The 23915-nt window shown below is 43.2% G+C and overlaps 1 protein-coding gene across 3 annotated transcripts in view; it reads right to left on the bottom strand.

Annotated features, from left to right (window-relative positions):
• LOC140396245 (ELKS/Rab6-interacting/CAST family member 1-like) overlaps positions 1–23915 on the bottom strand; it is a 1343051-nt gene that overhangs the window by 1304138 nt on the left and 14998 nt on the right. The gene's annotated exons all lie outside the window — the stretch shown is intronic.

Genomic DNA, 23915 nt, shown 5'->3' with positions numbered 1-23915 from the left:
AATTTCACTGCATTATCAACAGCAATGTTAACTCAAGAAAGTATAACAAGAGGAAAGTGCAAACAAATCAAATCTCTCAAAAATCTATTTAAAATAGTTATTTATTGAAATTATGACCAAAGTATTAAAAAGTATTGGAAGATTGACATTTGATAAAAGGGATTAAATGTACGAACATGGCTTCCGTGTTTCATTATCTCCATTAAAGTTTTTGTTTCAAGGCTACTACAGCCTGTCTCAAAAACCAAGATTTCAATCACGTATTTTTCCCTTGCAGTAGAATTGGAGTTACCAACATTTGTGCACTATGGGCATGTGCAATTACAGAATTTCCTCGTACATGCATTCGTAGAAACCTACTGATTAAAGTAGAAAAGTTCAGATCAAATTCCATGCTTTTCCAAAAGGCATCAAAACAAAATGAGATTGAATTCTCAAATCTTTATTTTCAGCAGATTTCACATTAAAATATTAACAATGGTGCCTTTTCATTTATGAACTACCCAATATTTACCTCAAACACGCATGTTACCTTTGGGCATACAAAGCAATATTAGTTACTGAGCGTCAGCCATGATTCAGTTGAAGCACCCTCAACCAATATTTATTCCCACCCCTGCCCTAATGAGATTCAAACCCAGGTCCCCAGAGCTCTACTAGGGTCTCTGGATTACTAATCCAGTGACAATACCACTACACCACTGCCTCCCCTTTGCCATGTTGTTATGGCAACAGGTTATGTAGGGTGGTACCACTTTGTTTTGGGTATGTGTGTTTTTTCTCTCAAACTGTTAGTCAGCTTGGAAACGGGTAGTTTATGCCTGGAGGAAACAGGCAGAAAGAGTGAGAGAGCGAGAAGTCACTGCAGACCAGAAGCAAAGGGCTAGGAGAAATCAGGGGTATTTCTGAGTTAGAGTCATTAAGCAAGAGTACAGCTAGACCCATTCTGGGCCTGGTACATCCACAATAGTGAGGTGCTGAAGGAGAGTTGGAGAGTTACCTGGCTGAATAAGCTGGTGGAAAGACTTCAATAAATCTCATACCATGGAGAAACACTTAAGAGAATCATAATCCGTGAGAGTTGCGGAGTGCCTTGGATTAGCCCCAGGAGAAGTGAATGAACCCTCAAGTTCCTTTAACGTCTCGTGGAACACTTAAGTAGAAATAAAAATTGAGAGATTCTCAGGCTTAAGCGTTTACGAAATGTAGTCTTGGCTTGTTTAACATTTGCACAGTTAAAGTTTTTCTTTAAACATGAAATCTTGTGCTAACTATTTTTCAGTTAATAACTGGGAGTTCAGATTTATTATTTACAAGTTAATGGCCTCCCTCAAGGTTATAACAGACAGCAAATATTTTTGAGGGCATTCAATAAAAATGGGGAGTGCATAAACTATGAATCTTTGAGTGATGTGTTTTATTTGTTTGTTGGAATTACATACTGGTTACAAATCTCGGGTCAGGTGTGGAAATTTTAATGGGTTTACAAGCACAAGCTACCTCTGGAAGCAGGCGTCACTTAATAGAATTAACTTGTGCTATGTGAGAATATAATCACATATAATGCAACAATGCATCCGCTTCATCATATAAGCTGGATACCATAAACATGCACCTCTCTGCATCACCTTTTGCCATAGCAACATGGTATAGTTGGGATGTCCCAGAGATTCAAAATCATTCACATTCTCATAGCTTTCCTTACTCTGGGAAACCATATTAATAATTTAAACACCCTATGAAGACAATTCTAGACATCTTGGATTCTTCCAGTCAGTCAACTGGCAGAATGAATGAACAATCTGGGAAGACAGCGACAGTGACAAATCAAGAAACCGATTTATTTTCCAAAATAGGCATGATTGAACAAAGTCATCCTGGAACTTTAAGATTCACAAGTGTTTCCCATAACAAACATTTGCTGCACGATACAATAATGCAATATTCACTGTTTCACTCCCTTTAAGACTAGCACACAGTATATAATTGCTATCATGCCAGAAGTGGCCTTTCACAATCTCGATCATGCCTAATTGAACTAACACATTTTAAAAAAAATTATTTTTGTTAATTCTGACGCCAGGAATCTTTTCATCATACAACCCTGGAAATTGCCTCAGTGAGGTAGAGCAAATTAAGTATCAACTGGAACAAGCATGAATGAATCCTGAGGGGCAGCACGGTGGCGCAGTTGTTAGTGCTGCTGCCTCACGGCGCCGAGGTCCCAGTTCAATTCAGGATCTGTCTGTGTGGAGTTTGCAGTCTCCCCGTGTTTGCATGTGTTTCGCCCCCACAACCCAAAGTGCAGAGTAGGTGGATTGGCCACGCTAAATTGCCCCTTAATTGGAAAAAAATTAATTGGACACTCAAAATTTTTTTTTTTTTTTTTAAATGAATGAATCCTGAAATGCCCAAATTGAATTGCATTGTCAAAAGATGTTGATTCAGATATACCATGTAAATTATAATGCTCCTGTCTTCTGAATTGAGAGCCATGTTAACTCAACTTTAACATTTTTATTTAAAAACATTTTTTAAAATAAATTTAGAATATCCAATTCAATTTTCCAAGGGGCAATTTAGCGTGGCCAGTCCACCTGGCCTGCACATCTTTGGGTTGTGGGGGCGAAACCCACGCAAACACGAGGAGAATGTGCAAACTCCACACGGACAGTGACCCAGAATCGAACCTGGGACCTCAGCACCGTGAGGCAGCAGGGCAAACCCACTGCGCCACCGTGCTGCCAACTTTAACACTTTTAGTACATTACACCCAGGGAGAATTCACAAATTCTGGAACTGGTATATTCTTTGGAACCAATTCAACAAACATTTTACCAAATGCTTGGAGGTAAAAAACAGCTGATGATCATGAGCCTGATAGACCAAAAGGCTGTAAATGGGTCAGGAGAAGTTCCTGATGAGGATGAAGTCCAAAAGATGTGAAAGATAGTTGAGGCCTCATTTCCCTGCATAAACATCCCTTGTGAGGCACCAGAACAATGCTGTACATATCTCTCAGATTCCAGAATGTCCCAAATGTTTCTTGCATCCAGGAACTTCCTTCACAAGTGCTTCATATACTTCTGCAACCACCCCTCTATGTAATGCTCCTGAACACCTTAAAGAACACTCCCATAATAACTGGCTCCAGATCCCATTCTTGGAGCTCCCAAATCCTTCCCTTCCCACATGAATGATAAATTGGTGTTCCTAAGAATTGAGAATTGATGAAACAATATGAGAAAGCCAGTAATGTTAAAAGAGCGGTGATCAAATCCTCCTATGTCGCCAATATAGATGGTGCTCTGGAGCTTTTCTATTTATTTGCTGCAACGGAACCACATTCTCCTACCACATCACATTTGCTGTTTTCCAATCTGCCGGGACCACCCCAGAGTCCAGCGAATGTTGGTAAATTACCACAAGTGCATTTTCTATTTCCCCCGCCATCTCATTTATTATCCTGGGATGCATTCCATCAGGGTCAGGAGACTTGTCTACATTTAGGCCCATTAGCTTGTCTAACACAACCTCCTTCGTGATAATGTTTGTTTTATATCCTCACCTCCCATAGCGTTGCCATCAATTATTTGCATGCTATTTATGCCTTCCACTGTGAAGACGAACACAAAATTGGATAGGGTGGACAGTGAGAGCCATTTTCCTCGGATGGTGATGTCTAGCACGAGGGGACATACCTTTAAATTGAGGGGAGATAGATACAAGACAGATGTCAGAGGTAGGTTCTTTACTCAGAGAGTAGTAAGGGCATGGAATGTCCTGCCTGCAACAGTAGTGGACTCGCCAACACTAAGGGCATTCAAATGGTCATTGGATAGACGTATGGACGATAAGGGTAGATGGGCTTTAGAGTGGTTTCACAGGTCGGTGCAACATCGAGGGACGAAGGGCCTGTACTGCGCTGTTATGTTCTATGTTCACATGCAACTCCAAAATACACTTCCTACCCAGTAAACAAAACAAAGTCAGGAACTTCCAAAAGTATCAGGTACTTTTCAAACTTGGCCGAATCCAGAAAAATAACTTCCATGCAGTTACCCAAGGTGTTAGCTACAGTTAAATAAATTGCAGCAATTCAGTTTTACATAATTAATTAAATCATCCTGGTTTAATGTATGCCAGCTGCTAGATGCCAGCTCAAAACTTCCAAAATTCTTAATGTCAAATTGACAGCCTGATCATTGGCCCATGTAAAAATATGATTTTGTCCAGTGACCCGACTTATTCCCCAAAATTTTAATAATTGGCAGATATCTGTTTCTTTAGGAAATTCTACATCGGCATTTATTTCATTTGGTGGGCGCCACCACCACCCCATTTCAGAATTATTTCAATCTACTTGAGTGAGATACAATTTGAAAGCTAGCTTTCATGATCCAATTATAAAACAAATTAGATCAATTAAACCAGCAGTGATTATATGGACTGCAAATGTTACTACAAGTGCTAAGCAATGGCCATCTTCCTCTCCGTAACATTCAATGGCATTACCACTGCTGAATCCCCATTATCAATATCTTGAGGGTCATCTTTGACTAGAGACTGAACTGGGCCAGTCACAGATTCTGTGGTTACAAGGCAGTTCGGATGGAGCCTAACTATTCTGCAATGAGTAACACACCCACAGGCTGACCACAATCTACAAGGTACAAGTCACGCATGTAATGAAATAGTCACTTGCCTGGATGAATGCAGCTCCAACACAAGAAGCTAACATCATCCAAGACAAAGTAGCCCATTTGATTGGCCCCTCATCCACCACCCTACTCTGTTCAGTCGTTCCATCGTCAGTGCAACATGTCATTTACAAGATGCATGTTTTCAACTGACCAAGGTTTCAACAGCAGCTCCCACCCCCATCCCCATGGCCTCTACCACCTAGAAGGTCAGAGGACAGCGGCACATGGGAACACCACAATCTTCATATTCCCCCAGTCACACACAACCATGACTTAATAAAATATCATTGTTGGGCCAAATCCTGTTACTCCCCATCTCATAGTACTGTGGAACATCTTCGTCTGCACAAACTGTGTGGTTCAAGGTGGCAGCTCACCACTATCTTCAATTAAGAATGAGCAATAAATGCTCACATTTGTGAATGAATAAAAAATACTATAGAAGCCTCTTACGCCATTTATCCAATCATTTCTGTTTAAATTTGGCAGTCTCCCTCAATGGTCTCCCTCAAGATTATGACAGCAAATATTTTTTGAGGGCATTGAATAAAAATGGGGAATGCATAAACTATGAATTTGTGACTAATGAGGTTTTTTTTGTTTGTGGAAATTACATACTTGTTACAAATCTCGGGTCAGGTGTAGAGACTCGAGACTACCCACAGATGATGCAGACAAAATGAGTGTCTTGAAAAATGTCTTTAAACCGTGCCACTCAGTGTGCTTGTGTATTTGTGCAGCCCTTATTAGTCAAACATTTCAAAACATCACATGCCATCAAAAAAAATACAAAATTACTTCATCCTCAGGAAAATCAAAGTCTGCATGTGGAATTTCTTCTTGACTCCTTACTTATAATGGATCAAGAGATAGAGTGTATTTTTCAATCATATAAATCTATTCTCCTGCTGTGACCAGACAAGGCAGCAATTATATTTCTTGAAGTGACAATCGCAACAGAAAATGTTTGCCAAATATTTTTGCTCAGAAAATACTGATTTGAGACAGTATCAGGACACATTATTTACTCATTCATGGGATGTGGGAGTCACTGGCTGGGCCAGCATTTATTACCCATTCCACATTGCCCTTGAGAAGGTACTGCCTCCTTGAATCGCTGTAGTCAAAGTGATGAAGATACTGTGATGAATATAAGAGGTCATACTTTATCGTTTATATTTTTGCAGTATTATGAAAACCTAGGTTAAAATGCTTTCAAACAGCAGGTCTGCTGGAGGTGCAATTAAAAGCCATTTTACCTGTTTGCAGATGGAGAGCTAATGTAATGTTCTAACAATTTGAGCCTAGCTAAACAAATCAAGGCACATCTTGTAACAAGAGAAAAAAAATGTTGAGTGCTTTGAGTGCAGCTGGTATGTCTAATGGGAGGGGCCAGGTCTGTCTGGACAAAGGAGTTGCTTCCGGGGCTCTAAGCAAAGCAGCTTTACAGGCTTGGTCCTAAAAAAAGGTTTCTCTCTCCAAGGACTCTACACCAAGATAAGTAAAACCTGGTTGTTAACTTCTAGACATAAGCAATCCATATATTTCAAATACCACTTAAGGAGAATGTAGAGGCAGGTTTCAGGAAGTGAAGTTGTACCTGCTAATGCTAAAGCTATTTCTTTGTTGTTAATCTGCTCAATTTTATGTTCAAATTAAAGTCTGTTTCAATATAATAGCCGCCGACTGGTCAGTGTTATCACTCCTGTGGCGCAGTAACATTTCCTCACAGTTTTACCAAATGCAAATAGTTGTGTTCTAATCCAGGATCTTAACCAAAGTTTTTGTTCCGGTCCAAACACATAACAGTACACAGTACTGAAAGAGATGGTGTTCCAGGATTTTTTGACGCAGCGACGGTGAAGGAACAAGAATATATTTTCAAGTCAGTATGGGGAGTAGCTTTGAGAGGAACTTTGAGTGGTGCTGTTCCCAGGTATCTGCTGCTCTTACCTTTTTAGACGGTAGCAGTCGTGTGTTTGGAAGGTGCTGTCTCAGGAGTCTTGGTGAGTTCCTGCTGTGCATCTTGTAGATGGTACACACTCCTGCTATTGTGCGTTAGCGGTGCAGGGTGCGAGTGTTTGTGGATGGGGTACCTAATATTCAGCAATATGGAAATAAATTACTTAAAACTACCTCTATTGTAGTGTATTTCTTTTTGTTGACATAATTAATAAAATGTAAAAATCAAGATTCTAGAAAAAGTGACAATATTGATAATCAAGTGGGCTGTTTCAAGTCGCGCTTCTTCTTTGTTGTTAAAGCTGCAAGTAGAAATCATTCCATCACACTCTTGAATGTTAATTTTTAAAATAATTTTTATTGAAGTTTTCACAAAATATCAACAACAAAATGAAAAAGGAACCCAATAGAATTAAATACAAAACAAAATAAAACAACCCCTGTGCCCCCCTCCCCCTATACATAAATAATAAATTAACACCCCGAATTAACACATAGCAAATATATACACCCCCTCAGATCCCCCAGTGTAGACAAACAAAAATAAAATAGACCCCCCCCCCCCCCCCCCCCCCCGGGTTGCTGCTGCTGACCATTGTCTACCATTGTGCCAGGAAGTCCAAGAACGATTGCCACCGCCTGAAAAACCCTTGCACCTATCCCCTTAAGGCAAATTTCACATCTCCAATTTAATAAACCCCGCCATATCGTTGATCCAGGATTCCACGCTTGGGGGCCTCGCATCCTTCCACTGAAGAAGAATCCTTCGCCGGGCTACCAGGGACGCAAAGGCCAGAATACCGGCCTCTTTTGCCTCCTGCACTCCTGGCTCCCCTGCAACCCCAAATATTGCGAGCCCCCAGCCCGGTTTGACCCTGGATCCTACCACCCTCGACACTGTCCTTGCTACGTCCTTCCAAAACTCCTCCAGCGCTGGGCACACCCAGAACATATGGGTATGGTTTGCCGGGCTCCCTGAGCACCTAACACACCTGTCCTCACCCCCAAAAAAACCGGCTCATCCTTGTTCCGGTCATGTGTGCCCTGTGCAGCACCTTAAACTGCATGAGGCTGAGCCTCGCGCACGAAGAGTTCACCCTCCCAAGGGCATCTGCCCACGTCCCCTCCTCAATCTCCTCCCCCAACTCCTCCTCCCACTTACCTTTCAACTCCACCACCGAGGCCTCCTCCTGCATCACCTGGTAAGTTGCCGAGATCTTCCCCTCTCCAAACCCCCCCCGCGAGATCACCCTGTCCTGGACTGTGCGTGGCAGCAGCAGCGGGAATTCCACCACTTGCCGACTGGCAAACGCCCTTACCTGTAGATACCTAAAGGTGTTCCCCGGGGAGAGCCCATACTTCTCCTCCAGCTCACCCAGGCTTGCGAACTTCCCATCCACAAACAGGTCCCCCAATCTTCTTATCCCAGCCCTGTGCCACCCCAAAAACCCTCCATCTATTCTCCCTGGGACAAACCGGTGGTTCCCCCGTATTGGGGTCCACACCGAGGCCCCCACTTCCCCCGTGCCGCCTCCACTGCCCCCAAATTTTGAGGGAAGCCGCTGCCACCGGGCTCGTGGTATACCTCATTGGAGGGAGCGGCAGCGGCGCTGTTGCCAGCGCCTCCAGACTCACACCCTCACAAGTCGCCGTCTCCAGCCTCTTCCATGCAGCCCCCTCCCCTTCCATCGCCCACTTGCGCACCATCACCACATTGGCAGCCCAGTAGTACCCACAGAGGTTGGGCAGTGCCAGCCACCCCCCATCCCTACTCCACTCCAGGAATACCCTTCTCACCCTCGGAGTCCCTCACGCCCACACAAACCCAGTTATGCTCCTGTTGACCCGCCAAAGAAGGCCTTCGGGATAAGAATGGGGAAGCACTGGAACAGCAACAAAAACCTTGGGAGCACCGTCATCTTAACTGACTGCACCCTACCCACCAGGGACAGCGGCAACGCGTCCCACCTCTTAAACTCCTCCTCCATTTGCTCCACTAGCCTCGTGAAATTAAGTCTATGCAGGGCCCCCCCAGCTCCTGGCCACCTGGACCCCCAAATACCTGAAGCTCCTCTCTGCCCTTTTTAGTGGGAGCTCACCAATCCCCCTCTCCAGGTCCCCTGGGAGGAGGCGCAGTGGAGGAAGGCCCAGGGGGCGATTTATGAATATGGGGAAAAGGCAAGTCGGATGCTGCGCATCAGCTTCGGAAGCGGGACGCAGATAGGGAGATCAGGGGAGTTGAGGTCTAATTCGGCCTGGAGGCTACGCCACTCCCTCAACAGTCCCTCCTCAGGCACCTCCACATACCTCCTGTCTACCCTCACCATCTCCCCCACCAGCCTCTCCCTCTTCCTCTGTTCTCTCCTTGTGGGCCCTAATGGAGATCAGCTCTCCCCTAACCACCGCCTTCAGCACCTCCCAGACCATCCCCACTCAGACCTCCCCGTTATCGTTGGCCTCCAGGTAACACTCTTGAATGTTGATAGTTGGAAGGGAAGTTGGATTAAATGTCATGGGACAATGTTTAGCTTCTGTTGTTGGAGATGGGTCATTGCCTGACATTTATGTGGTGTGAATGTTACTTGTACAAGAGTGAAAAGGACATTCCATTGTTATTGTTCGCCAGTGCCTTACCAATATCACTTTTTCTACAATCTTCATTATAAATCTTAGTTATGTCAACAAAAAGAAACACACTACAGTAGAGTCCTACCATTTGGGAGTAAATTGAATATGTCAGGAAACAGAGGTAGTTTTAAGTAATCTATGTCCGTATTATTGGATATTAGAAATAATGTATAGATTTAAGTGAACTTAATTTAGTGCTTTTCTGTAAGAAAGGGTTAATAGTTTAGTTCGATTCATGCTAAATGAAAGGCATTTGCATGTATGGGAATTTTGGTATCATTTCAAACTGCTGCTATGATTAGAAGGTTTACGACGTGAAAAGGAAACAGAGCTCAAAGCAAAATGTTGCTCAGCAACGAAGGACTATCTTTAGTTCGAAAGACTCTTTGAGTTTAGTTTTTAACTGGACCCAAGGTAATTTGAGCTAGGTAGCTGGAGGATAAACAGCTCTGACAGAAGCAGAAGTATAGAAGAACAAACTAGTAATGTCCTAGAAATTAAAGAACAGGTAGTTCTAGAAACCAGGGAATGAAAAGAGGAAGTCCTAAGAAAACTGAAGTCAAAGGAACTGGAAGCTGAACAAAGGTACTGTTAATCAAAGTTAAAGGGGCAGAGAAAGAGGCGTCCAATTAAAGGCAGAGCTGAAAAGTGCAGATCTGATTAAGTAAGCTAGCAAGAATACAAATATCTTATGCAATCCTAACGTTGGTGATGTCTTACTGGTCTGTGAAGCAGTTGGGTTCTATTGGCGTGGCTGGGTACCTGATAGATTGTGTGGAAACTTGAATGCACATGGCAATTCAAGGCAGAGGAATACTGAATTGAGAATTAGCAATACTGGAAGTGGATCCATGCTGAAAACTGCTGAGGGAAAACATTGTTTGGAAGAAGATTCTAAGGCATCTATTTTCGAGAGTGGAGTTTGGGGAACACTTATGTGCAAGCCAGAGGCCAGTTGGCTCACAGTGTGATAATCATCAGGGGCGTGGGGAACATCTGAAAATAAATCCACAGAAGTTCGATTCAGTGGCATCTGCAATCTCAGAGTGGCCAAAATGGAGTTTAATGCAGAAAAGTGTGAGGTGATTCATTTTGGAAGGAATAACAGGAAGAAAGAGTACTGGGCTAATGGTAAGATTCTTGGCAGTGTGGATGAGCAGAGAGATATCGGTGTCCATGTACATAGATCCCTGAAAGTTGCCACCCAGGTTGAGAGGGCTGTTAAGAAGGTGTACGGTGTGTTAGCTTTTATTGGTAGAGGGATTGAGTTTCGGAGCCATGAGGTCATGTTGCAGCTGTACAAAACTCTGGTGCGGCCGCATTTGGAGTATTGCGTACAATTCTGGTCGCTGCATTATAGGAAGGATGTGGAAGCATTGGAAAGGGTGCAGAGGAGATTTACCAGAATGTTGCCTGGTATGGAGGGAAGATCTTATGAGGAAAGGCTGAGGGACTTGAGGCTGTTTTCGTTAGAGAGAAGAAGGTTAAGAGGTGACTTAATTGAGGCATACAAGATGATCAGAGGATTGGATAGGGTGGACAGTGAGAGCCTTTTTCCTCAGATGGTGATGTCTAGCATGAGGGGACATAGCTTTAAATTGAGGAGAGATAGATATAAGACAGATATCAGAAGTAGGTTCTTTACTCAGAGAGTAGTAAGGGCATGGAATGCCCTGCCTGCAACAGTAGTGGACTCGCCAACACTAAGGCATTCAAATGGTCATTGGATAGACATATGGACGATAAGGGAATAGTGCAGATGGGCTTTAGAGTGATTTCACTGCGCTGTAAATGTTCTATGTTCTAATTGGTTTACAGGGACTATGTATTTACTGGGAACATTATAGCACAAGATATATGTTGCAACCTGCGCTTTCTTTAAAATCCACGCACATTTGTGATGAGATAGGGGAGGTGAAGAAGTACTGTATTATCGTCAAATGTTCCATGTTTAATAAAATTTTTCCTGTTGTTAAAAGTTAATTGGCAGTTCTGTGGCTCTGTTCATCCACATTTTCGAAAAAAAAGTTAGTGATTTGACCTTCCAGTCCAGTTGTTTCAGTTGGGATTGTAACAAATAGGTTCCAAACTTTGACCTTTTTAAAGGAACAGAGGCAATTAAAACTATTTGTTTTTAGTAAATTCAAAACAATTTTACTGCAGAAATTGTTTGACCACACAAGAAAACCAGAGCAATGTAAAATCTGTCACAAAGAGGTAATACAAAGTTTACAGTAAAAATCTGTGGCACTCTGCAGTACTTTACTGAAGAATGGAAGGCACTGGGTGAAGTGACTGATGGAGATGCTGATATGGATTTTTAAAATTCCTATTCTTGGCTGCTATGCCTTTTCTTTTTCAAAAAAGTTCTCAGTAGGGAGCAGGAGCAGTGTCAATCGCTCTGTAGAGACCATGCTTCTTTCCATGTTTGTATCGTGGTCTACCACCTGTTTTTTTCAAATTGTCAGCTGATCTAGATCTGCCATTATCTTGGTTGTAAAATGACCCACTCTTTCAGCTCTTCCTCCTGCATCTGTTTGCTTTCATTTAATTTCAGCAGTTCAACCAATTCTTCCATAGTGGGTTGCTATTCATGAGATTAAAGCAACTCCTCTGCTTGATCTGTGGTCAGGTCTTGAAATACTTTTCCCTCCAACCTGTTTTGTCAAGTCTACAATCCTGGCCACTTCAGCATGCACATTGGGGAACTCTCTCAGCCTCAGGACAAACTTTTTCCAGTAGCTCTAACTTCAATCTAGAGTCCTTAATTATGCCAATTGCTAGGAGGATGTTGAATTCCTGCCAGGACTCTGGTTGAAGGGTCTGCTTCCATAAGATGAAGGAGGTAGCTGAAAACATTGTCGGGTGAACTGAGCCTTGAATTCCACAATGACCCTGATTTGTTAACTGGACAAGTGAGGTCATATTAGGGGGTAAAACAAAATGTGAACATTTAGATGAATCTCTGCACGAGTGTTGGATGTCTAAGTGCATTATCGAGGATAGGTAGGACCATGAAAGACAGTTTCTTATTTCCCTTTTTCCTTAGACCTCTGGCAGGTGTAGTGGTATTGTCACTGGTCTAGTAATCCCGAGACCCAGGATAACGCTCTGGGGACCCGGGTTCGAATCCCACCACGGCAGATGGTGGAACAAAAATCTGGAATTAAAAGTCTAAAGGGTGACCAGGGAACCATTGTTGATTGTCGTAAAAACCCATCTGGTTCACTAATGATGACCTTTAGAGAAGGAAATCTGCTGTCCTTACATGATCTGGGCTACATGTGACTCCAGATCCACAGTAATGTGGTTGACGCTTAAATGCTCTCAGGGATGGGCAATAAATGCTGGCCCAGCCACCGACGCCCACATCCCATGAACGAATAAAAAAAACAAATCTTCAAATGCTTTGGCCATAATCCAGGATTTCCTGTTACCCTTCCCAAAGGCTGGCAATTGAGATTTATATTTCCCTTAAGCTCAAGTATTTAGGTCGGTGGGAAATTCTCCTGCAGCTGCATGGTCAATTGATGCATTCTCCCCCACTAACTTCACAATTATGCAGCCCAAAATGCATTTAAAAGTGATCACACCATCTTGTATTGGCGGAGAATCCTTTGGAAGGCAGAGGTGAAGCGCCTTCTGCACCACCTTCACCATCACTCTTCTCACCAGCAATCCTCACCACTTTTCATGTGCTGGTGCAATTATTTCTAATGATGGGACCATTAACTGAGGTCCTCCTTTGATGCAGATGCTGTATCCACACGGCGAGTAACTTCTCCATTTCCTGAAAGTGTGGCTCTCTCTTACTTACAAAGTTTAAGCTGGCAGTTCGACTGCCACAAAAACTAACAAGGCCCTTATTTGCCCCTGACTATGAGATTCATTAACACAGTATTCCCTGACCAACATGGCAGCACTTGCACCATTTTTCAATCTAAGATTGGGACTTTCCTTGGACCTTTTCTGCTTGGCTCTGGCTTGCTCATTTTTAGCAAACGCTGCCCGATGCAGGGACAGCATAATACTGGTCGGGAATGACTGTAACGTGTAAATCATGGCACACCACCTGCAGTGAGAGATAACACATGCGCAGTGCACACTTTCTACAGGGGAAATACACCGATGAAACCTTGCTTTTTATGACTTCTAAATACTGGCTTTCCTTTATTTCAGGACTAATATATGTTCAGATAAAAACTGTTATTGGGCTTCAATTTGGGGGATTGTGCACACGAGCACTTTCACACTGGTAAACAAATTCACAAAGTCATCGCAAACAGTAGGAGTTTATGTATTCTTACTCTCTGGCCTGCAAAGATGAAGCAACTATGAATTAATTTAAATACAACCCACACAGACACAGGGAGAACGTGCAAACTCCACACAGACAGTCACCAGAGGTCGGAATTGAACCTGGATCCCTGGTGCTGTGACACAGCAGTGGTAACCCCCAGAAGAAAGAAAGATGCGGTGTGTGGAAGCAAGTGTACCATTTGAAGATTGAAATCAAAAATACATGTTTGCTAATGTTTTGTCATTCTGGCATCTTGAATGGTGGGAGAATGTTTTATTAAGGAATACACCCAGGCAATGATAATTTGTTTTTGCAAGTCTTCAACTTTCCTACCAATGAGGTTACTGAGCAATTGTTTTATGTAGAAATGTAGAACCACAGGAGAGCATATGCTAGAACAGAGTACAGAGCAAAGTTTGGTTAACCCACAGTTAGCGTATTGTATCTAGATTCACAAATATGCTACCAAGGTCTGCACGGTGAGTGCTGCCTTAGCTGAGTGAAAGTACAACTGGAGTTGGGTGAAAACTGGGAGTTCAAGTGGTGAGTTATAAAGGGGGAAGCAGTAATTAAACTTGCTTTCAGGGTAGCTAAAGGAGGTCTTTAATTGAGTAATTTAGCTATTAAGTTTGGGGAATTAAAAGTTGCATTCCTGAAACATTAGTCAGCTGAGTTTCACTTCAACTGTAACTTTAGCTTGGTTAATTATTCAACTGGTTCAAACCAGTTCCAGGGCATTGTGATTTGAAACCTATAAAAGCAGCAGCTGCTGAGTGCTGCCTTAGCTGAGTGAGAGTGCTTTTGGAGTTGGGTGAAAACTGGGAGTTCGAGTGGTGAGCTATAAAGGGAAAGTAGTAATTATACTTGCTTTTAGGGTAGCTAAATTAATAATCATTTATTGTCACAAGTAGGCTTGAATGAAGTTACTGTGAAAAGTCCCGAGTCGCCACATTCCGGCGCCTGTTCGGGGAAGCCAGTACAGGAATTGAACCCGCGCTGCTGGCATTGTTCTGCATTACAAGCCAGCTGTTTAGCCCACTGTGTTAAACCAGCCTAAATTAAGTCTTTAATTGGGTAATTTAGCAATTTAGTTTGGGTCATTAAAAGTTGCATTCCTGAAACAGGAGTCAGCTGAGTTTCACTTCAACTGTAACTTTTGCTTGGTTAATTGTTCAACTGGTTCAAACCAGTTCCAGAGCATTGTGATTTGAAACCTAAAAAAGCAGCAGCTGCTGAGTGCAGTCTTAGCTGACCGAGTGTGCTTCTGGAGTTGGATGAAAACTGGGAGTTAAGTGGAACTGGGAGAAGGAAAAACTGGCAGTGAGACTACAAGAGAGAGAAGTGACTGGTAAGTCTCCAGGGGCAGAGTCAGAGACCTACTAAATTTGAATCTATCTGGTAAGTAGTGGTGACTGGTAAGTAGTTTCTTTTTTTTCATTTATCGTTTGTTTCGGGAGGGCATTGTAGTTGTATAAGTTAACCTCTGGGTTAAGTCATGGCAGAACATCCCAGACCCGTGTCATGCTCCTCTTGTGAGATGTGCGAGTTCAGGGACACGTCTACTGTCCCTGGCTCCTTCACGTGCAAGATGTGTGTCCAGCTGCAGCTCCTGTTGACGTGTGATGACTCTGGAGCTGCGGATGGACTCACTTTGGAGCATCGGCGATGCTGAGGAAGTTGTGGATACCACGATTGGTGGGTTGATCACACCACAGTTAAAGAGTACCGAGGGAGATAGAGAATGGGTGACCAACGGGCAGAGGAAGAGTAGGAAGGCAGTGCAGGGGTCCCCTGTGGCCATCTCCCTTCAAAACAGGTAAACAGTTTTGGATACTGTTGGGGGAGATGGCTCACCAGCGAAAGGCAGCAGTAGCCAGGTTCATGGCACTGTGGCTGGCTCTGTTGTGCAGGAGGTCAGGAAAAAGTGTGGTAGAGCTATAATGATAGGGGATTCGATTGTAAGGGGTGTGGACAGGCGTTTCTGCGGACGCAAACAAGACTCCAGGAAGGTATGTTGCCTCCCGGGTGCAAGGATCCTGGATGTCTCAGAGCGGCTGCAGGACATTCTGAAGGGGGTGGGTGAACGGCCAGCCATCATGATACATATAGGCACCAATGATACAGGTAAAAACTGGATGAGGTCCTACATGCTGATTTTAGGGAGTTAGGAGCTAAACTTAAAAAGTAGGACCTCAAAAGTAGCAATGTCGGGATTGCTACCAGTGCCACGTGCTAGTCAGAGTAGGAATGACAGGATAGACAGAATGAAAGAGTGGCTTGAGAAATGGTGCAGGAGTGAAGGATTCAGATTTTGGGACATTGGAACCGATCCTGGGCGAGATGGGACCATTACAAATCGGGAGGGGTTGTTTGCTACTGCTGTTAGGGAGCATTTAAACTAATGTGGTAGGGGGATGGGAACCAATGCATGAAGTCAGAGGGTAGTAAAGAGGGGATAGAAACAAAAGTCAGTAAGGAGAAAAGTGGAAGGCAGAGAAACAGATTGAACTGGATTTATTTCAATGCAAGAGGCCTAACAGGCAAGGCAGATGAACTAAGGGCATAGATTGGTACATGGGACTGGGATATTATAGCTATTACTGAAACATGGATAAAGGAGGGGCAGGACTGGCAGTTCAATGTTCCAGGGTACAGATGCTATAAGAAAGATAGATCAGGAGATAGAAGGGGAAGGGGAGCTGTGGCTTTGATTAAGGACATCATCACGGCAGTAGAGAGGATATATCCAAGGGATCGCCCACTGAGTCTATATGGGTGGAACTGAAAAATAAAGATGGGCGAGATCACTTTGATAAGGACTGTACTTTAGGCCTCCAAATAGTCAGTGGGAAATCGTGAAGCAAATATGTAAGGGGATTACAGGTAGCTGCCGGAAAAATAGGGTGGTAATAGTAGGGGACTTTACTTTTCCAACATTAACTGGGACAGCCATAGCACCAGGTGTTTGGATGGAGAGAAATGTGTCGAGTGTATTCAGGAAGAATTCTTCATTCAATATGAAGATGGCCCGACTAGAGAGGGGGCAAAACTTGACCTCCTCTTGGGGAATAAGGAAGGGCAGGTGACAGAAGTGTTAGTGAGGGATCACTTTGGGACCAGTGACCATAATTCCATTACTTTTAAGATAGCTATGGAGAATGATAGTTCTGACCCAAAAATTAAAATTCTAAATTGGGGCAAGGCCAATTTCGATGGTATTAGGCGGGAACTTTCAAAAGTTGATTGGGGGACCCTGTTTAGAGGCAAGGGGACAGCTGGTAAGTGGGAGTCTTTCATTAGGGTTCAGGGTGAGCACATTTCTCTTAGAGTGAAGGGTAAGGCTGGTAGAAGTGGGAAGCCTGGATGAGGATATTGAGGCCATGGTCAAAAGGATGAAGGAGGCACATGACATGCATACGCAGCTGGGATCAAGTGTATCCCTTGAGTGTATAGGGCTTGTCGGAGTAGATTTAAGAGAGAAATCAGGAGGGCATAAAGGGGACATGAGATTGTCTTGGCAGATAAGGCAAAGGAAAATTTAAAGAGCTTTTACAGGTACATAAAGGACAAAAGAATGACAAGGGAGGGGGTAGGACCTCTTAAGGATAAACAATGTAATTTATGTGCGGATTCACAAGGGATGGGAGAGGTCCTAAATTAATATTTCTTGTCAGTATTTACTGTTGAGAAAGGCACAAATGTTAGGGAAATAAAAAGTGATGTCTTGAGGAGTGAAATGTAAAATGAAATGAAAATCGCTTATTGTCACAAGTAGGCTTCAATGAAGATACTGTGAAAAGCCCCTAGTCGCCACATTCCAGCGCCTGTTCGGGGAGGCTGTTACGGGAATTGAACCATGCTGCTGGCCTGTCTTGGTTTGCTTTCAAAGCCAGCGATTTAGCCCAGTGTGCTAAACAGCCCCATATAACAGTGTACATATTACAGAGGAGGTTCTGAAGGTATTAAAGCAGATCAAGATAGATAAATCACCGGGACCTGATAAAATGAAGATTGGAGGGTAGCAAATATTGTGCCCTTGTTTAAGAAGGTTAAGCCTGGGAATTACAGACCGGTGAGCTTTACTTCTGCAGTGGGTAAGTTGTTAGAAGGTTCTGAGGGAACGGATTTACAGGCATTTAGACAGGCAAGGGCTAATTCGGGAAAGTCAGCATGCTTTGTAAGGGGAAAGTCACGTCTCTCGAATTTGATTGACGTTTTTGAAATGGTAGCCAAGAAGGTAGATGAGGGCAGTGCGGTCTATGTTGTCTCCATGTACTTCAGCAAGGCCTTTGACAAGATACCGCATGGTAGGTTGTTGCAAAAGGTTAAATCTCATGGAATCCAGGGCGAGGTAGCCAATTGGATACAAAATTGGCTTGGCGAACAAAGCCAAAGTGTGGTTGTGGAGGGTTCTTTTTCAAACCGGAGGCCTGTGACCAGCGGTGTGCTTCAAGGATCGGTGCTGGGTCCACTGTTCGATTGGGCCAGTAGGCCGATGAATGGCAGATGGAGTTTAATTTGGATAAATGTGAGGTGATGCATTTTGGTAGATTTAATCAGGGCAGGGCCTGCTCAGTTAATGGTAGAGAGTTGGGAAGAGTTACAGAACAAAGAGATCTAGGGGTACAGGTTCATAGCTCCTTGAAGGTGGAGTTGCAGGTGGACAGGATGGTGAAGAAGGCATTCAGCATGCTTGGTTTTATTGGTCAGAATATTGAATACAGGAGTTGGGACTTCTATCTGATTATCGAATTTGCTTCCACCACCCTTTCAGGCAGTGCATTCCAAATAACTCACTGCACAATTTCTTTCCTCATACCACATTTCTTCTTTTTGCCAATTATCTCAACACATTATCCTCTGGTTCCAAACCCTAAAACCACTGAAAGCAGTTTATCTTTACTTAATCTAATCAAAGTACTTGGAAGATTTTGATTACGTCTATCAAGTCTATATTTAATCGTTTCCACTCTGAACCATCCCAATTTCTCACATCTCTCGATGTAATTTATGATGAATGTAGGAAGTTGGCTTTTTTTTCAGTAATGTTATCGAAACCTAGGTTAAGATGCACACAAACAGTGTGTCTGCTGAAGCGGTGAACAAGTGGTTGAAAAAGTGAGTAATCATTGATTTTGCAGGTGAAGCCTTCTGCTAATGAAATATTGTTCACATTTAAACGACAACTGGGTTGTAGATTCGGGCCCGGAGGGAGACTGTCCGAAGGCTGTCAGCCGCCCACTATCGGGAGCAGAGGGTGCACATGAGGCTCACTGCAGTGGAGTGCAGGGCTCACTCGTGCCTGACATTGTCACCCCTCACCTGCTCTGGGGGAATTCCTGGAATCTGGCACATCTTAATTGAATGTTCTTTTGTTTTTCTGCCTCCATAGATGTTTCAGGCAGTGTACTATTGGGCTCTCTACCAACACCCCAACTTCCCCCTTCCCACCACCCTCCTTTCCCCTCTGTTGGTACAGAGGCGAGCGTATCTGGTCTCTCCAGCGCAAAGTTTAGTGCGTGTACCATTTGTTCTTTAGTACAACTGTGTTGTGAAATGTTTTAATCATCAGAGTATCCTACCCCCCCCCTCCCCTACTGAGGGGAGGGTACCCTGTTTCTCCAACACAAAATTAGTCTTCATACCGTTTGGCCTTGTATATATTTTTTACTGTTTTAACAAAAAGATATGTAGATAATTTGAGGGGTATTGTATTTGGTCCTGACTAAATAGATCATGGGGCATCTTGTGGGAGGAGACAAAAGAATATCTTGTGCTTTGGGTGCAGATGATGCAACACAAGAGGAGAGCCAGGTCTATCTGCAAAGTTAGTTCTTCCTCGGTAATACGATCCCAGACCAGACCCCAACAGTGGCTCGGCCACTGGTACAAAACCCCAACATTTTTGTTTATTTGTAAGACTGTGCGGAAAGAATGATTCACTCCAGGAGTGATGGTGATTGCATGAAGAAATAGGGCTATGGTACTTCTGAATCAAAACTTTCTTATGAATACAACATTAAACTTCTAACTTCACACCCGAAAAGAACAGCTTGCAATTACCTCTTAACACTACTACACAATTTCCCATTAAACATCAAGAAAAGAAACATACAGCTCTCAATCAATCTTAAAATTAGCATGGCATTGAGTATTACTGGCTTTATAAAACATATTTAGCTCCTGTCAGAACCCCTTCAGACTCTGGCTAAATATCTTCGAAAAGCTGGTTCACCTGGCCTGTTTCAGCTTCTTCCTGGTCCCCAGACAAGACTGCTCTGCTTTACATGTTATTACTCTTTTATAACTATCCCACTGTGAGAGAATTATGGACTCCGGGTCAGGCAGATCAGAATTCAGCTCTTCGCTCTCCAAAAGCTTCCCTAAATCTCCCTGCATTCCTGGGCTCCACCCAGCAATTACCTCATCTCCCCAAGCTGAAACAAATTATCTCTGCAGGCTGCCAAGCACATTAAACTCCACGGGGACTTCCCCAGTCAAACCACATTCTTCTGGTCAATGTCACCTGCTGTGTGGTAGACGTTTCCAGACCTTTGCAAAACAAAATTATTTTTAAATACATGACCACTGCAGTCAAACATACTATAACCCCAGGCATTTACCCCTTAAATTGTCTCAATATTTAGAAGCCAATATTTCTAAAATCCTCCATTCATTTTACAACCCCTTAAAGAAAATGCACCAGCAATGTAGTTTCATGTTCCAAAACCCTTGTAATTGTAAACATTTAAGGTTACATACAACTGATACCCTATAAAATATCTATACCCTATAATATATTTTACATTTTTAAACAGGCAAACATCAACATGAATATAGTCCATTTTAGTCTTCTCATGTTATAGTCGTGATAAAGCATCAGCAATCCCATGTTCTCTTCCTGCCACATGTAGAATTGGTAAATTAAATGGTTATAATAATAAACTCCATCTGAATAGTCTTGTGTTTTTGTTTTAAATTTGTCCAAGAATTTTAATAGATTATGGTCCTATATACAATGTGTGTCAGATGAATTGGTACTTTACATAAATGTTAAAATGTTGTAACACCAAAACCAAACTCAAGGACTCCATTTCGGAGGTCAAATATTTAATTTGGTGAATATTGAGTTTGAGATTTCTGGGAAAATACCTGATGTCGTCTTTCAATTCCTTTATCGTCTTCCTGCTGCAGTGTACCACCAACACTCACATCACTTCCATCAATTGCCACATTGAATGGCTTGGCATAAATAGGTGTCTTCAACACTGGTTCGGTGGTTAACAGTCTTCAAATTATCAAATGCCTCCTGACATTCTGCTTTCCACTAACTTTTTTTTTTAAGTTCAGTCAATGGAGCTACCTTGCATAAGCAAGCAATACCTACCTTAAACATGTATTTTTGAAAAGTGGGTTTTCAAAAGGCTTAAAGCCATGGGTTATAGTTTAATTTTGTTCATGTATTTAGTTGTCTGGTTTATTTTGGGTTTCCATCATTCTGGGATAACTTGTTATCCCTCTCTTTTATAGTTTTTAAAGTGTTAAAGTTCTTATGACAAAATAATTTTCTGGATGTAATTTCTGTGTTTCGCTGCTAAGGTTTGGCACAAATTTCAGGTAGAAACCAATCATGCCCAGAAATTTCAGAACTTCTCTCCTAGTTGATAGTGTTGGAAATTCGCCGATAGCTCTCCTCTTCATATTCCGTGGAGCCATCTGACTATGTCCAATGGTATGGCCCAAGGTGACGAGCTTTTGCAAATTCAGTCTTTGCCACATTTACCACTAATCCAGCTTCCTTTAATCGGTCAAATAATTTTTTTAAATATTCGAAATGCTCCTTCCATGTTTCACTGAACACCACCAAATCGTCAATGTAAACTCTAAATTGGTTAGACCTGGGATGACCTTGTTGATTCATCTTTGGAATGTTGCTGGCATATTCTTCATTTCAAATGGCAGGAACTTGAATTGATACAGAACATTTGGCATCATAAAAGCTGAAACTTCCTTCGCCCTGTTTGATAAAGGTACTTGCCAATAACCTTCAAGTAAGTCAAGTTTGGTAATAAAATATGCTTATCCCACCGTCTAAACAGTCCTCCAAACGAGAAATAGGGTACGAATCTGACTTTGTAACCGCGTTGACATTTCTAAAGTCCACACAGCATCGTTGTGTTCTATCCAGTTTTCGTACCATGACAATCAGTGAGATCATAGATCACAGAATTTAGAGCAGACTGCTTTACATTTTACTACTCTTTTTTATAACTATGCCACTGAGAGAATTGTGGACTAGGGTCAGGCAGATCGGATTTCAGCTCCTCTCTCTCCCAAAGCGTTTCCAAAACTCCCTGCCTCTCTGAATTTCTGAGCTCGACCCAGCAATAATCTCGGCCAAGATTCTCCGACCTGGCGGCGGGTCGGAGAACCCCCAGGGGGACGTGGGAATCACGCCCCGCCGCCAGCTTCCCCATTCTCCGGCACCCGCAGGATACCCGCCGGTCAGGGGCCATTGACAGTGCCCCCCCCCCCCCAAGCGATTCTCCGGGCCCCGATGGGCCGGCTGGTTTGGCCAAGTCCCGCCAGCGTGGATTACTCAGGTCCCACACGGCGGGACCAGGAAGGCGTGTGTGTGGGGGGTGGACTGGTTCCGTGGGGGGCCTACTTTACTCTGCGTCGGGCCCTGCCATATTGCCCGGGGGCCGGCGCGGAGAAGGGAACCCCCGCGCATGCGCGGAATCGCGCCAGCCGGAGCTGCGGGGACCACTCAGGCGCCCTCGGAAGGGGAGCGTTCCCCATTATCGGGGACCGTTGACACCGGAGTGGTTGGTGCCGCTTTTCACGCCGGCATGGGGACATAGCCCCATTATTGAAGAATCCTACCCCTCATCTCCCCAAGCTGAAAAACCAATTATCCCTGCAGGCTGCAAAGCACATTAACTCCCCAGGGACCTCCCCAGTCAAACCACATTCCTCTGGTCAATTTCACCTGCTGTTTCCTGGAAGTTACCAAGCCTTTACAAAACAAAATCATGACCATTGCAGTAAAACACACTATAACCCAAGACTTTCAAGCATTAAATTATGCCAATATTGCCAAAATCCTCCGTTCGTCATATAGGATTTTAATCTGGACAGAGGTGTTTCAGTTTTGGTCCTAAAGGGTTCTCTCTCCAACGAATCTGCACAGAGAAAAGCAAGTTGAAACCTGGTTGTAAAGAACAAAGAACAATACAGAACAGGAACAGGCTCTTCGGCCCTACAAGCCTGTACCGGTAACTTTATTCAGGAGTGGTATTTGGACTATATTGGTTTGCTTAATTGGAATACAGAGGCAGGCTTCAGAAGTTAATGTTTCTCCTTTCCTTAAGCACTGTTGGAACTGTTAACGTGTGAAGCTATTTTTTTGGTTGTTGATGTCGGAAATTCCATGTTTAAAGTTTGTTTTAATATAAATGATACTTATGGTCAGTGCTATCACTCCCGTGATGCAGTAACATTTCCTCAATTTTACAAATAGTTGGGATTCTAACAAACTGAAGTCTTCAACCCCAAGCGCCATTCTAACAAATCTCCTCTGAGCAACATTCGAGGGACATCCTCCCGAAACAATGGTGCTTAGCACTGGCTACAATAAGAATTTTGCTTAGCTTTATTGTGTTTTGATTCCAAATATCTGTTCAGCCAAGAATCTCCTATGTCTCAAAAGAGTTTTTTCAAATTGCCCTGCCACCAATGATGATTTATATACATACCCCCCAGGCCTCTGTGTTCCTGCAGCCGTGTCAGCTTAAATTGCCTCTCGCCATTCTTCCTACAAAAATAAAATCACTATATTTTTCTGTTTATTTGCCATGAATCTGTCCATGCCCTCCTGAAGACTGTTGTTACTATCCATCTCCCTGTTTATTACATTTACAAGTTTAATTTCATCTGATACCTTTTGAAGTATGCCCTATATACCTAAATCCACATTATTAATATAAAAGACAGTGAAGTCCCAAAACTGACCCTTGGAGTGCCACAGCTCATTTCTCTCCAGTCTGACAACAACCATTCACCACAACCATCAGAAAAAGCTTTCATATGATTTCTTGAAGGGCAGCAAGGTGGCGCAGTGGGTAGCACTTCTGCCTCACGGTGCCGAGGTCCCGGGTCACTGTCCGTGTGGATTTTCACATTCTCCCAGTGTCTGCGTGGGTCTCACCCACAACCCAAAAAGATGTGTAGGGTAGGTGATTTGGCCACGCTAAATTGCCCCTTCATTGGAAAAAAAGGAATTGGGTACTCCAAATTTAAAAAATCATACAAATTGTTAG

This window comes from Scyliorhinus torazame, chromosome 19 (assembly GCF_047496885.1).
Source record: "Scyliorhinus torazame isolate Kashiwa2021f chromosome 19, sScyTor2.1, whole genome shotgun sequence".
NCBI lineage: Eukaryota > Metazoa > Chordata > Chondrichthyes > Carcharhiniformes > Scyliorhinidae > Scyliorhinus > Scyliorhinus torazame.
Note: the sequence above shows the minus strand (reverse complement) of the source record. Positions and strands in the feature narration are given on the sequence as shown.